Source organism: Oncorhynchus nerka, linkage group LG18 (assembly GCF_034236695.1).
Source record: "Oncorhynchus nerka isolate Pitt River linkage group LG18, Oner_Uvic_2.0, whole genome shotgun sequence".
Taxonomy (NCBI): Eukaryota; Metazoa; Chordata; class Actinopteri; order Salmoniformes; family Salmonidae; genus Oncorhynchus; species Oncorhynchus nerka.
In genome coordinates, this window is record NC_088413.1 from 85,154,699 (window position 1) to 85,169,714 (window position 15,016).

A 15,016-nucleotide genomic window follows, 5' to 3' on the forward strand; every position below is an offset into this window, starting at 1 on the left:
CTACGAAATGCTTTTAATCTATGAGCCGGAGATCGATTGCTCTGGTCTCCACCCATATTCCTGGGGAAATTCGCGGTCTTTTTCTCATTGAACTAAATGTTGACTTGAGAATACAACACCGTATCACTCTCGTGATTATTTCTCCCCTGTTTTCAGGTATTTTATTGATGATAAAAATAGTAATTTAAATGTTATAACTAGCGAACATGTCAAGAGTGTTTAAGGTGTGTTTTAGTAACGTCTTGAGGAAGTTAGAGTTAAGTTTGAAGAGAGTAATATTAGCCCTGCTCGGTTGAAGTGAAGGATAGCATCGTACTGAGAGTAGCTGCCATTTTATGTTGATTGTGAATGAACGTGCGTGTTGTTAATAAGATATTTTGCTGTGTTATTTGTATAATGGGTTTTCTGTTATGTAATGTGTTACTTTTGTGAAATCATTGAACTAAATGTTGACTTGAGAATACAACACCGTATCACTCTCGTGATTATTTCTCCCCTGTTTTCAGGGGCGTAACACCAACACCTCATTTAGCCGCCTTTCGTTCCAGTACTCTGCTGCCAGTGACTGGAACGAATTGCAAAAATCGCTGAAGTTGGAGACTTTTATCTCCCTCACCAACTTCAAACATCAGCTATCTGAGCAGCTAACCGATCGCTGCAGCTGTACATAGTCTATTGGTAAATAGCCCACCCATTTTCACCTACCTCATCCCCATACTGTTTTTATTTATTTACTTCTCTGCTCTTTTGCACACCAATATCTCTACCTGTACATGACCATCTGATCATTTATCACTCCAGTGTTAATCTGCAAAATTGTAATGATTCGCCTACCTCCTCATGCCTTTTGCACACAATGTATATAGACTCCCCTTTTTTTCTACTGTGTTATTGACTTGTTAATTGTTTACTCCATGTGTAACTCTGTGTTGTCTGTTCACACTGCTATGCTTTATCTTGGCCAGGTCGCAGTTGCAAATGAGAACTTGTTCTCAACTAGCCTACCTGGTTAAATAAAGGTGAAAAAAATCATTTTAAAAAACACTTGTTTTATTCAGCATGTCACGGTAAGGTCACAAACTTCTACAGATGCACAATCGAGAGCATCCTGGCGGGCTGTATCACCGCCTGGTACGGCAACTGCTCCGCCCTCAACCGTAAGGCTCTCCAGAGGGTAGTGAGGTCTGCACAACGCATCACCGGGGGCAAACTACCTGCCCTCCAGGACACCTACACCACCCGATGTTACAGGAAGGCCATAAAGATCATCAAGGACATCAACCACCCGAGCCACTGCCTGTTCACCCCGCTATCATCCAGAAGGCGAGGTCAGTACAGGTGCATCAAAGCTGGGACCGAGAGACTGAAAAACAGCTTCTATCTCAAGGCCATCAGACTGTTAAACAGCCACCACTAACATTGAGTGGCTGCTGCCAACACACTGACATTGACACTGACCCAACTCCAGTCACTTTAATAATGGGAATTGATGGGAAATGATGTAAATATATCACTAGCCACTTTAAACAATGCTACCTTATATAATGTTACTTACCCTACATTATTCATCTCATATTATACGTATATACTGTACTCTATATCATCGACTGCATCCTTATGTAATACATGTATCACTAGCCACTTTAACTATGCCACTTTGTTTACTTTGTCTACATGCTCATCTCATATGTATATACTGTACTCGATACCATCTACTGTATGCTGCCCTGTACCATCACTCATTCATATATCCTTATGTACATATTCTTTATCCCCTTACACTGTGTATAAGACAGTAGTTTTGGAATTGTTAGCTAGATTACTTGTTGGTTATTACTGCATTGTCGGAACTAGAAGCACAAGCATTTCGCTACACTCGCACTAACATCTGCTAACCATGTGTATGTGACCATGTGTATGTAAAATTTGATTTGATTTGATGAAGCTGACAACCTAACTCCACCTGCGAGAAACCGGCGTTCCAGAGAACAGGAACATTGTTGTCCAGCTAACTTTGATAAACAGCAAGACACATATCTTGATTTCCAGTTTGACTAAGAAAACTACATTTGTAGATTAGTTGTTGAGCCAATTTTAAGTCTATGGCCGAGATTCAATCTGGGTCGCGGAAGATCTGCGCTTTATTCACTTGTTTTTTTTAATAGTTAACTTATTGATCCAGCTTTCTGTAACAGCCCACAGAGAAACTGGTGGAAGTACACGCCACTCTACAGTGTTATCTGGCATCTTTATTGGCAGGGACTGAGAGTGACACATGAGATCCTCCAATCAGAGAGCCAGGAACCAATTGCCCCAAGAGAGAGAGGAACAGGAAGCAGGTTAGTCAGTCATTTCTGTCTCGGTGCAGAAGAACATCAGAACACCTCCTGACTGGTTCACTGCCTTCATAACAAACCAATCAGAACAGACCAGGGCAACAGAATTGTGCTGGGTTCAACTAGTGATGGGAGACAGAGGCTTCCAGGACAAGGCATTATGGATTTAACTGTTTTAGTCTATACTTGACTAGAGTTGAAAATCCAGGTATTTTCTCACAAATTTCCAGGTTTTCCAAAAATCCCATGTGGAAGATTATTGGAATCAGAAGGGAATAAGCCAGGAATCCAAAAATCCTCCAACCAGGATTTCTGGAAAACCTGGGAATTTGGGGAAAGTTTCCTAAATTTTTGCAACCCTCTCTGTACCTAAGCCCAGGACCTGTGCTATCCGTTCATCAAACCCGTCTCTCATCACTAGAGTCAATATTTAAAATGATATCATGGCTTTTTAAAGAAATCCTGTTCTGTTTGTCCCATGTAGGTAGTAGTTCCCTGTGAAAGGTACACTATACAGTGCATTCGGAAAGTATTCAGACCCCTTGACTTTTTCCACATTTTGTTACGTAAACCGCCCTATTCTAAATGAATTTAATATTTTTTTCCCCTCATCAATCTACACACAATACCCCATAATGACGAAGCAAAAACAGGTTTTAAGACATTTTTGCAAATGTATAAAAATAAGAAAAATGTAAGTATTCAGACCCTTTACCCAGTACTTTGTTGAAGCACCTTTGGCAGTGATTACAGACTTCTTGGGTATGACGCTACAAGCTTGGCACACCTGTGTTTCTCCCATTCTTATCTGCAGATCCTCTAAAGCTCTGTCAGGTTGGATGTGGAGCGTCACTGTACAGCTATGTTCAGGTTTCTCCAGAGATGTTCAATCGGGTTCAAGTCTGGGCTCTGGTTGGGCCACTCAAGGACATTCATATTTGTCCCGAAGCCACTCCCGTTGTCTTGGCTGTGTGCTTAGAGTCGTTGTCCTGTTTGAGGTTCTGAGCATTCTCGAGCAGGTTTCCATCAAGGATCTCTCTGTACTTTGACCCGTTCATCTTTCCCTCGATCCTGACTAGTCTCCCAGTTCTTGCAACTGAAAAACATCCCCACAGCATGATGCTGCCACCACCATGCTTCACAGTGGGATGGTGCCAGGTTTCCTCCAGACGTGACGCTTGGCATTGAGACTAAAGAGTTCAATCTTGGTTTCATCAGACCAGAGAATCTTGTTTCTCATGGTCTGAGAGTCTTTAGGTGCCTTTTGACAAACTCCAAGCGGGCTGTCATGTGACTTTTACTGAGGAGTGGCTTCCGTCTGTCCACTCTACAATAAAGGCCTGATTGGTGGAGTGCTGCAGAGATGGTTGTCCTTCTGGAAGCTTCTCCCATCTCCACTGAGGAACTCTGGAGCTTTGTCAGAGTGACCATCAGGTTCTTGGTCACCTCCCTGACCAAGGCTCTTGTCCCCTGATTGCTCAGTTTGGCTCTAGGAAGAGTCTTGGTGGTTCCAAACTTCTTCCATTTAAGAATGATGGAGGCCACTGTGTTCTTGGGGACCTTCAATGCTGCAGAATGATGGAGGCCACTGTGTTCTTGGGGACCTTCAATGCTGCAGAATGATGGAGGCCACTGTGTTCTTGGGGACCTTCAATGCTGCAGAATGATGGAGGCCACTGTGTTCTTGGGGACCTTCAATGCTGCAGAATGATGGAGGCCACTGTGTTCTTGGGGACCTTCAATGCTGCAGAATGATGGAGGCCACTGTGTTCTTGGGGACCTTCAATGCTGCAGAATGATGGAGGCCACTGTGTTCTTGGGGACCTTCAATGCTGCAGACATGTTTTAGTACCCTTTCCCAGATCTGTGCCTCGAAACAATCCTGTCTCTGAGCTTTATGGACAATTCCTTCGACCTCATGGCTTGGTATTTGCTCTGACATGCACTGTCAACTGTGGGACCTTATATAGACAGGTGTGTGCCTTTCCAAATCATGTCCAATCAATTTAATTTATCACAGGTGGACTCCAACCAAGTTGTAGAAACATCTCAAGAATGATCAACGGAAACAGGATGAACCTGAACTCAATTAATTATTATTATGCACCTGAGTTCAATTTAGAATCTCATAGCAAAAGGTCTGAATAATAAATAACGTATTTCTGTTTTAGTTTCTTTTATACATTTGCAAACATTTCTAAAAACCTGTTTCACTTAGTCATTATGGGGTATTGTGATGTCTACGTATGTGTGGATTGTTGAGGAATAATTATTATTTAATCCATTTTAGAATAAGGGCTGTAAGAAAATGTGGAAAAAGTCAAGGGGTCTGAATACTTACCGAATGCACTGTATTTACAAAAATATGTGGCACCTTCATAGGATGCCACCTTTCCATCAAGTCAGTTCGTCAAATGTCCACCCTTCTCGAGCTGCCCCAGTCAAATGTCAGTGCTGCTATTGTGAAGGGGAAATGTCTGGGAGCAATAACGGCTCAGCCGCAAAGTGGTAGGCCACACAAGCTCACATAATGGGACCGCCGAGTGCTGAAGCGCTTAAAAATGGTCTGTCCTCGGTTGCAACACTCAGTACCGAGTTCCAAACTGCCTCTGGATGCAACAGCACAAGAACTGTTCGCCGGGAGCTTCATGAAATGGGTTTCCATGGCCGTGCAGCGGCACACAAGCCTAAGATCAGGCCTGCGAGTCAGGTCTAATCGCCCAACATCAGTCCCCGACCTCACTAATGCTCTTGTGGCTGAATGGAAGCAAGTCCCCGCAGCAATGTTCCAACATCTAGTGGAAAGCCTTCCCAGAAGAGTGGAGGCTGTTATAGCAGCAATGTTCCTACATCTAGTGGAAAGCCTTCCCAGAAGAGTGGAGGCTGTTATAGCAGCAATGTTCCTACATCTAGTGGAAAGCCTTCCCAGAAGAGTGGAGGCTGTTATAGCAGCAATGTTCCTACATCTAGTGGAAAGCCTTCCCAGAAGAGTGGAGGCTGTTATAGCAGCAATGTTCCAACATCTAGTAGAAAGCCATCCCAGAAGAGTGGAGGCTGTTATAGCAGCAAAGAGGGGACCAACTCCATATTAAAGCCCATGATTTTGTAATGAGATGTTCGACAATCAGGTGTCCACATACTTTTGGTCATGTAGTGTCTGTTCTGTTTGTCCCATATGGTGAGTAGTTCCCTGTGAAAGGCTAATATGGAACATGTTTACTCTTAGGACGTGTCCCAATTAACTCTCTTTCCTCCTGAAGTGTGCACTTGTACACTTCCCTTCGTGGATTTGAAAGGAAAGGGACATATATATGGAAACTCCCTCTCAAGCCCAAGACCAACCCGATGCTGTGTGGAGTAGTGAACGAGTGCACACTTCTGGAGGTACAAGAGATCATTGAGATGCAGCCCTCTGACTGTAGAAAGATAGGCTGACACATGGAACATAGTGAGATCCATGGCATCTGTCTTGCCCCGGGATCTCCACAATGGTGTGGTGAAGTCCAATTACATTCAAATAAATGTACTTCTCTCTTAACATCTTAAACATTTAATTTGAATATCTACATTATTGAGGAATCCCTCGCAGGTACAAGTCCAACCAGAGTTCCAAATGGCCCCCTATTCTTTATATAGTGCACTACTTTAGACCAGAGCCCTATTAGAGATCTATGGGTCCTGGTCACAGTGCCCTATTAGAGCCCTATGGGCCCTGGTCAACGAGCCCTATTAGAGCCCTATGGGTCCTGGTCAAAGTGCCCTATTAGAGCCCTATGGGTCCTGGTCACAGAGCCCTATTAGAGCCCTATGGGTCCTGGTCAAAGTGCCCTATGGGTCCTGGTTAAAGTGCCCTATTAGAGCCCAATGGGTCCTGGTCACAGAGCCCTATTAGAGCCCTATGGGTCCTGGTCAAAGTGCCCTATTAGAGCCCTATGGATCCTGGTCAAAGTGCCCTATGGGTCCTGGTCACAGAGCCCTATTAGAGCCCTATGGGTCCTGGTCAAAGTGCCCTATTAGAGCCCTATGGGTCCTGGTCAAAGTGCCCTATTAGAGCCCTATGGGTCCTGGTCAAAGTGCCCTATTAGAGCCCTATGGGTCCTGGTCACCGTGCCCTATTAGAGCCCTATGGGTCCTGGTCACCGTGCCCTATTAGAGCCCTATGGGTCCTGGTCAAAGTGCCCTATTAGAGCCCTATGGGTCCTGGTCAAAGTGCCCTATTAGAGCCCTATGGGTCCTGGTCAATGTGCCCTATTAGAGCCCTATGGGTCCTGGTCAAAGTGCCCTATTAGAGCCCTATGGGTCCTGGTCAAAGTGCCCTATTAGAGCCCTATGGGTCCTGGTCAATGTGCCTTATGGGTGATGGTATAGGGAATAGGGTGCCATTTGGTCGTTAACCTTCTTCTTCCTCCACTCGCCCTGTAAATGATGTCATGACAACAGAATGTTCTTCACCAGATGTTTGTAACTTAAACATTACCATACATTACCATACAATACCAAACAGTTTAGTAAAAGGTTAACAGCATGGTGTAACCATTCTCATCCTATGTAGTTGTGCTCAGAGTGTCTGGTAACAAAGTGAACTATGACATAATTTAGTGTTGCTGGTAACATAGTGAACTATGACATAATTTAGTGTTGCTGGTAACAAAGTGAACTATGACGTAACTTAAGTAAAAGGGTGAGTTGCTTGAAGATGGAATTTAGTGTACTACTTTTGATGAGAGTCCTATGGGCCCTAGTCAAAAGTAGTGCACTACATAGGGAACAGGGTGACATTTGGGATGCAAGCTAATTCTCTGTTCTGATGTTGTGCTGCTGTGTCTATCAGGCCAGTTGGTATTGGAGAAGGTGGAGTCTTCAGAATGTTCACATTGATATATCACATGACGGAGGAAAGTTCTGAATGTCCTGAGCCGTTAGAATTCGGTCGGCCCATTCGGACAGAGAGTGCATCTGATCTGAGTGATCCATAGAAAATAGAGGGAAAAAAGACTGGTTTGTGAAGGGGGAGAGATGAGAGTGGTTTGTGAAGGAAGGAGGAGAGATGAGAGTGGTTTGTGAAAGGAGGAGAGATTAGTGGTTTGTGAAAGGAGGGTGGAGAGATGAGTGGTTTGTGAAGGAAGGAGGAGAGATTAGTGGTTTGTGAAAGGAGGGTGGAGAGATGAGTGGTTTGTGAAGGAAGGAGGAGAGATTAGAGTGGTTTGTGAAGGAAGGAGGAGAGATGAGTGGTTTGTGAAGGAAGGAGGAGAGATGAGTGGTTTGTGAAAGGAGGAGGAGAGATGAGAGTGGTTTGTGAAGGAAGGAGGAGAGATGAGTGGTTTGTGAAGGAAGGAGGAGAGATGAGAGTGGTTTGTGAAGGAAGGAGGAGAGATGAGTGGTTTGTGAAGGAAGGAGGAGAGATGAGAGTGGTTTGTGAGGGAAGGAGGAGAGATGAGTGGTTTGTGAAGGAAGGAGGAGAGATGAGTGGTTTGTGAAAGGAGGAGGAGAGATGAGTGGTTTGTGAAAGGAGGACGAAGGGGGAGAGATGAGTGGTTTGTGAAGGAAGGAGGAGAGATTAGTGGTTTGTGAAAGGAAGGAGGAGAGATGAGTGGTTTGTGAAGGGGGGACGAAGGGGGAGAGATGAGTGGTTTGTGAAGGAAGGAGGAGAGATTAGTGGTTTGTGAAAGGAGGGTGGAGAGATGAGTGGTTTGTGAAGGAAGGAGGAGAGATTAGTGGTTTGTGAAAGGAGGGTGGAGAGATGAGTGGTTTGTGAAGGAAGGAGGAGAGATTAGTGGTTTGTGAAAGGAGGGTGGAGAGATGAGTGGTTTGTGAAGGAAGGAGGAGAGATGAGAGTTGTTTGTGAAGGAAGGAGGAGAGATGAGAGTGGTTTGTGAAGGAAGGAGGAGAGATGAGTGGTTTGTGAAGGAAGGAGGAGAGATGAGAGTGGTTTGTGAAGGAAGGAGGAGAGATGAGTGGTTTGTGAAGGAAGGAGGAGAGATGAGTGGTTTGTGAAGGAAGGAGGAGAGATGAGTGGTTTGTGAAGGAAGGAGGAGAGATGAGTGGTTTGTGAAGGAAGGAGGAGAGATGAGTGGTTTGTGAAAGGAGGAGGAGAGATGAGTGGTTTGTGAAAGGAGGAGGAGAGATGAGTGGTTTGTGAAGGAAGGAGGAGAGATGAGAGTGGTTTGTGAAGGAAGGAGGAGAGATGAGTGGTTTGTGAAGGAAGGAGGAGAGATGAGTGGTTTGTGAAGGAAGGAGGAGAGATGAGTGGTTTGTGAAGGAAGGAGGAGAGATGAGTGGTTTGTGAAGGAAGGAGGAGAGATGAGTGGTTTGTGAAAGGAGGAGGAGAGACAGAACATACCTTCCTTTTCTTTACACATGTACAGGGGCTTCAGAAAGTATTCACACCCCTTGACTTATCCACATGTTGTTGTTACAGCCGGAATTCAACATGGATTAAAGTTGTTTCACCGAAATACACACAATACCCCATAATGAAACAATGAAAACATTTTTTTTTACATTTTTGCAAATGTATTGATAATGAAATACAGAAATATCTTATTTACATACAGTGAGCTCCAGAAGTATTGGGACAGTGACCATGTCTTGGTGTTGTTTAGCCTCTATACTCCAGAAGTATTGGGACAGTGACCATGTCTTGGTGTTGTTTAGCCTCTATACTCCAGAAGTATTGGGACAGTGACCATGTCTTGGTGTTGTTTTGCCTCTATACTCCAGAAGTATTGGGACAGTGACCATGTCTTGGTGTTGTTTTGCCTCTATACTCTAGAAGTATTGGGACAGTGGCCATGTCTTGTTGTTTTGCCTCTATACTCTAGAAGTATTGGGACAGTGGCCATGTCTTGTTGTTTTGCCTCTATACTCCAGAAGTATTGGGACAGTGACCATGTCTTGGTGTTGTTTTGCCTCTATACTCCAGAAGTATTGGGACAGTGACCATGTCTTGGTGTTGTTTTGCCTCTATACTCCAGAAGTATTGGGACAGTGACCATGTCTTGTTGTTTAGCCTCTATACTCCAGAAGTATTGGGACAGTGACCATGTCTTGTTGTTTTGCCTCTATACTCCAGAAGTATTGGGACAGTGACCATGTCTTGTTGTTGTTTTGCCTCTATACTCCAGAAGTATTGGGACAGTGACCATGTCTTGTTGATGTTTTGCCTCTATACTCCAGAAGTATTGGGACAGTGACCATGTCTTGTTGTTTTGCCTCTATACTCCAGAAGTATTGGGACAGTGACCATGTCTTGGTGTTGTTTTGCCTCTATACTCCAGAAGTATTGGGACAGTGACCATGTCTTGTTGTTTTGCCTCTATACTCTAGAAGTATTGGGACAGTGGCCATGTCTTGTTGTTTTGCCTCTATACTCCAGAAGTATTGGGACAGTGACCATGTCTTGTTGTTTTGCCTCTATACTCGAGAAGTATTGGGACAGTGACCATGTCTTGTTGTTTTGCCTCTATACTCCAGAAGTATTGGGACAGTGACCATGTCTTGGTGTTGTTTTGCCTCTATACTCCAGAAGTATTGGGACAGTGACCATGTCTTGTTGTTTTGCCTCTATACTCCAGAAGTATTGGGACAGTGACCATGTCTTGGTGTTGTTTTGCCTCTATACTCCAGAAGTATTGGGACAGTGACCATGTCTTGTTGTTTTGCCTCTATACTCTAGAAGTATTGGGACAGTGGCCATGTCTTGTTGTTTTGCCTCTATACTCCAGAAGTATTGGGACAGTGACCATGTCTTGTTGTTTTGCCTCTATACTCCAGAAGTATTGGGACAGTGACCATGTCTTGTTGTTTTGCCTCTATACTCCAGAAGTATTGGGACAGTGACCATGTCTTGGTGTTGTTTTGCCTCTATACTCCAGAAGTATTGGGACAGTGACCATGTCTTGTTGTTTTGCCTCTATACTCCAGAAGTATTGGGACAGTGACCATGTCTTGGTGTTGTTTTGCCTCTATACTCCAGAAGTATTGGGACAGTGACCATGTCTTGGTGTTGCATTGCCTCTATACTCCACAAGTATTGGGACAGTGACCATGTCTTGGTGTTGTTTTGCCTCTATACTCCAGAAGTATTGGGACAGTGACCATGTCTTGTTGTTTTGCCTCTATACTCCAGAAGTATTGGGACAGGGACCATGTCTTGGTGTTGTTTTGCCTCTATACTCCAGAAGTATTGGGACAGTGACCATGTCTTGTTGTTGTTTTGCCTCTATACTCCAGAAGTATTGGGACAGTGACCATGTCTTGTTGTTGTTTTGCCTCTATACTCCAGAAGTATTGGGACAGTGACCATGTCTTGTTGATGTTTTACCTCAATACTCCAGAAGTATTGGGACAGTGACCATGTCTTGTTGTTGTTTTGCCTCTATACTCCAGAAGTATTGGGACAGTGACCATGTCTTGTTGTTTTGCCTCTATACTCCAGAAGTATTGGGACAGTGACCATGTCTTGGTGTTGTTTTGCCTCTATACTCCAGAAGTATTGGGACAGTGCCCATGTCTTGTTGTTGTTTTGCCTCTATACTCCAGCACTTTGAATTTGACCTGATACCTGATACATGACTATTGGGTTAACTATTGGGTAGACTGTCAGCTCTAATTGGAGGGTATTTTCATCCATATTAGGTGAATCATTTAGAAATTACAGCACTTCCTGTACCTAATCCCCCCATTTTAGGGGACCAAAGGTATTGGGACAAATTCACTTACAGTATATGTGTATTAAAATAGTCAGAAGTATTCGGTCCTATATTCTTAGCACGCTATGATTACATCAAGCTTGTGACTCTACGAACCTGTTGGATGAATCTGCTGTTTGTTTTGGTCGTTTCGTGCCAGTGACCATGTCTTGGTCTTGGTGCCCAATTACATTTATTGTAAAAAATAATATAGAACACATTGAGTGGACACAACATTAGGAACACCTGCTCTTTCCATCGACTGACCAGGTGAATTCAGGTGAAAGATATGATTCCTTATTGATGTCACTTGTTAAATCCACTTCAATCAGTGTAGATGAAGGTTAAAGAAGGATTTTTAAGCCTTGAGACAATTGAGACATTGATTGTGTATGTGTGCCAATCAGACGGTGACTTGGCAAGACAAAAGATGTGTGCCTTTGAACAGGGTATGGTATTAGGTGCCAGGCTCACCGGTTTGTGTCAAAAATTGCAACGCTGCTGGGTTTTTCACACTCAAGCTAAACCGTTTCCTGTGTGTGCCACGAACGGTCCACCACGGAAAGGACATCCAGCCAACTTGACACAACTGTGGGAAGCATTGGAGTCAACATGGGCCAGCATCCCTGTGGAACGCTTTAGACACTTTGTAGAGTCAACATGGACCAGCATCCCTGTGGAACGCTTTAGACACCTTGTAGAGTCAACATGGACCAGCATCCCTGTGGAACGCTTTAGACACCTTGTAGAGTCCATGTCCCTGACGAATTGAGGCAGTTCTGAGGGAAAAAGAGGGTGCAACACCATTAGGAAGGTGTTTCTGAACACTTCTACATTAATGTGGATGCTACCATGGTTACGGATAGTCCTGAATGAATTGCGAATAATGATGAGTGAGAAAATTACAGACGTACAAATATCATGATGTGATGAGGGATATATCTGGTAAAATGTATACCATAGTTTAGAGTGTTGGAAATTTACAAGAGCACAGTGGTCTCCATCATTTGGAAATGGGAAAAAATATGGAGCTACCCAGACTCTGTCTGGAGTTGGCCGTCCGACCAAACTGAGTTCCCGTGGCAAGAAGAACCTTGGTCAGGGTGGTGACCAAGAACCCAGTGACCACAGAGTTTTACAGTTCCTTGGCTGAGATGGGAGAACCTTCCAGAAGGATAACAGTCTCTACAGCATGCCACCAATCTGGGCTTTATGGGAGAGTGGGTAGACAGAAGCCACTCCTGAGAAAAAGGCACATGACAGCACGCCTGGATGTTTGCAAAAAGGCACGTGAAAGACTCTGAGATCATAAGGCAAAACATTGTGTGATCTGGTGAGATAAAACATTTACACTTTGTCCTGAATGTAAAGCACTATGTCTGGAGAAAACCAGGCACAGCTCATCACCTGTCTGACACCCTCCCTACCACGAAGCATAGTGGTGGCAGCATCCTGCCATGGGGATGCTTTTCAGCGGCAGGGACTAGCAAACTGGTAAGATTAGAGGGAACAATGAATAGAGCCAAATACAGGCAATTCCTTGATGAGAACCTGCTTCAGAGCGCAAACGACCTTAGACTGGGGTGAAGATTTACGTCCTAACAGGACAATGACCCCAAGCAAACAGCCAAAGCAATGCTGGAATTGCTTCAAACAAGAATGTGAAAGTCCTTGAGTGGCCCAGCCAAAGCCCAGACTTGAATCCCATTGACAATCTGTGGGAAAAAAATGAAGATTGCTGTTCACTGCCTCTCCCCATCTAACGTAACGGAGCTTGAGAAAATCTGCAGGGAAGAATGGTAGAAAATCACCAAATCCAGATGTGTTCACTTTGTCATTATGGGGTATTGTGTCAAGATGGGTGAGAATTATTTTTCAATTCAGGCTGTAACACAAAATGTGGTCAAAGGATATGCATACTTCCTGAAGGCATTGTACATACATCTCTCTCTCTCTCTCTCTCTCTCTCTCTCTGTGCTGTGTTTCTCTCTCTCTCTCTCTCTCTCTCTCTCTCCACCCCCAGTTTTGATCAGTGTGTAGTGTAGTCTATGGAGCCCCAGGGCCAGGCCAGACTACTGGTAGCACAGCAGCATGGAGAGACCCAGGGGAATGGTCCAGCCTAGGGCAGACAGGTGGAGGGGAGGGGCTCCATGGTCTAATAGCTCCGGCAGGGTCGAGTCTTCACCATCATCACCCCACAGTCTATCCTTGTCATTCACCTGCATGGGGAGACACAAACTCTGTTAGTAAGTAGCAGTTTAAACTGTATTTCATTCACCTGGGGAAGAAGGGAATTGTTTGAACAAAAAGACAACACTACACCGCAAGTCTCCTGCACGTAATGCATTTACACAATAAGGATGGACTGAATTAGCGACTGCGATAGACTAGTGTCCTGTCCAGGGGGTGTCCTGTACATCAAGCTGTCTCACTACAGAAGCAGGAGATAGACCAGTGTCCTGTCCAGGGGGTGTCCTGTACATCAAGCTGTCTCACTACAGAAACAGGAGATAGACCAGTGTCCTGTCCAGGGGGTGTCCTGTACATCAAGCTGTCTCACTACAGAAACAGGAGATAGACAAGTGTCCTGTCCAGGGGGTGTCCTGTACATCAAGTGAGACTATCCTATTCTACTATTGGTTAAGGACACTATCCAATTCTGCTATTGGTTAGTGAGACCACACCTTGTTACTGTAGGACTGCCTGTTACATCATCGTGGCTGTTACCTCAGGTTCTCTACTGTTACCTCATCATGGCTGTTACCTCAGGTTCTCTACTGTTACCTCATCATGGCTGTTACAGCAGGTTCTCTCCTGTTACAGCAGGTTCTCTCCTGTTACCTCATCATGGCTGTTACAGCAGGTTCTCTCCTGTTACCTCATCATGGCTGTTACAGCAGGTTCTCTCCTGTTACCTCATCATGGCTGTTACAGCAGGTTCTCTCCTGTTACCTCATCATGGCTGTTACAGCAGGTTCTCTACTGTTACCTCATCATGGCTGTTACAGCAGGTTCTCTCCTGTTACCTCATCATGGCTGTTACAGCAGGTTCTCTACTGTTACCTCATCATGGCTGTTACAGCAGGTTCTCTCCTGTTACAGCAGGTTCTCTCCTGTTACAGCAGGTTCTCTATTGTTACCTCATCATGGCTGTTACAGCAGGTTCTCTCCTGTTACAGCAGGTTCTCTCCTGTTACCTCATCATGGCTGTTACAGCAGGTTCTCTCCTGTTACAGCAGGTTCTCTCCTGTTACAGCAGGTTCTCTCCTGTTACCTCATCATGGCTGTTACAGCAGGTTCTCTCCTGTTACAGCAGGTTCTCTCCTGTTACCTCATCATGGCTGTTACAGCAGGTTCTCTCCTGTTACAGCAGGTTCTCTCCTGTTACCTCATCATGGCTGTTACAGCAGGTTCTCTCCTGTTACAGCAGGTTCTATCCTGTTACAGCAGGTTCTCTCCTGTTACCTCATCATGGCTGTTACAGCAGGTTCTCTCCTGTTACAGCAGGTTCTCTACTGTTACCTCATCATGGCTGTTACAGCAGGTTCTCTCCTGTTACAGCAGGTTCTCTACTGTTACCTCATCATGGCTGTTACAGCAGGTTCTCTCCTGTTACCTCATCATGGCTGTTACAGCAGGTTCTCTCCTGTTACCTCATCATGGCTGTTACAGCAGGTTCTCTACTGTTACCTCATCATGGCTGTTACAGCAGGTTCTCTACTGTTACCTCATCATGGCTGTTACAGCAGGTTCTCTCCTGTTACCTCATCATGGCTGTTACAGCAGGTTCTCTACTGTTACAGCAGGTTCTCTACTGTTACAGCAGGTTCTCTCCTGTTACAGCAGGTTCTCTCCTGTTACAGCAGGTTCTCTACTGTTACCTCATCATGGCTGTTACAGCAGGTTCTCTCCTGTTACCTCATCATGGCTGTTACAGCAGGTTCTCTACTGTTACAGCAGGTTCTCTACTGTTACAGCAGGTTCTCTCCT

At 44.8% G+C, this 15,016-nt stretch overlaps 1 pseudogene; it reads right to left on the bottom strand.

Moving 5' to 3' along the window:
• Positions 1-2,234: 2,234 nt before the first annotated feature.
• Positions 2,235-15,016, bottom strand: part of LOC115126862 (GDNF family receptor alpha-4-like) — a 195,720-nt pseudogene continuing 182,938 nt past the window's right edge.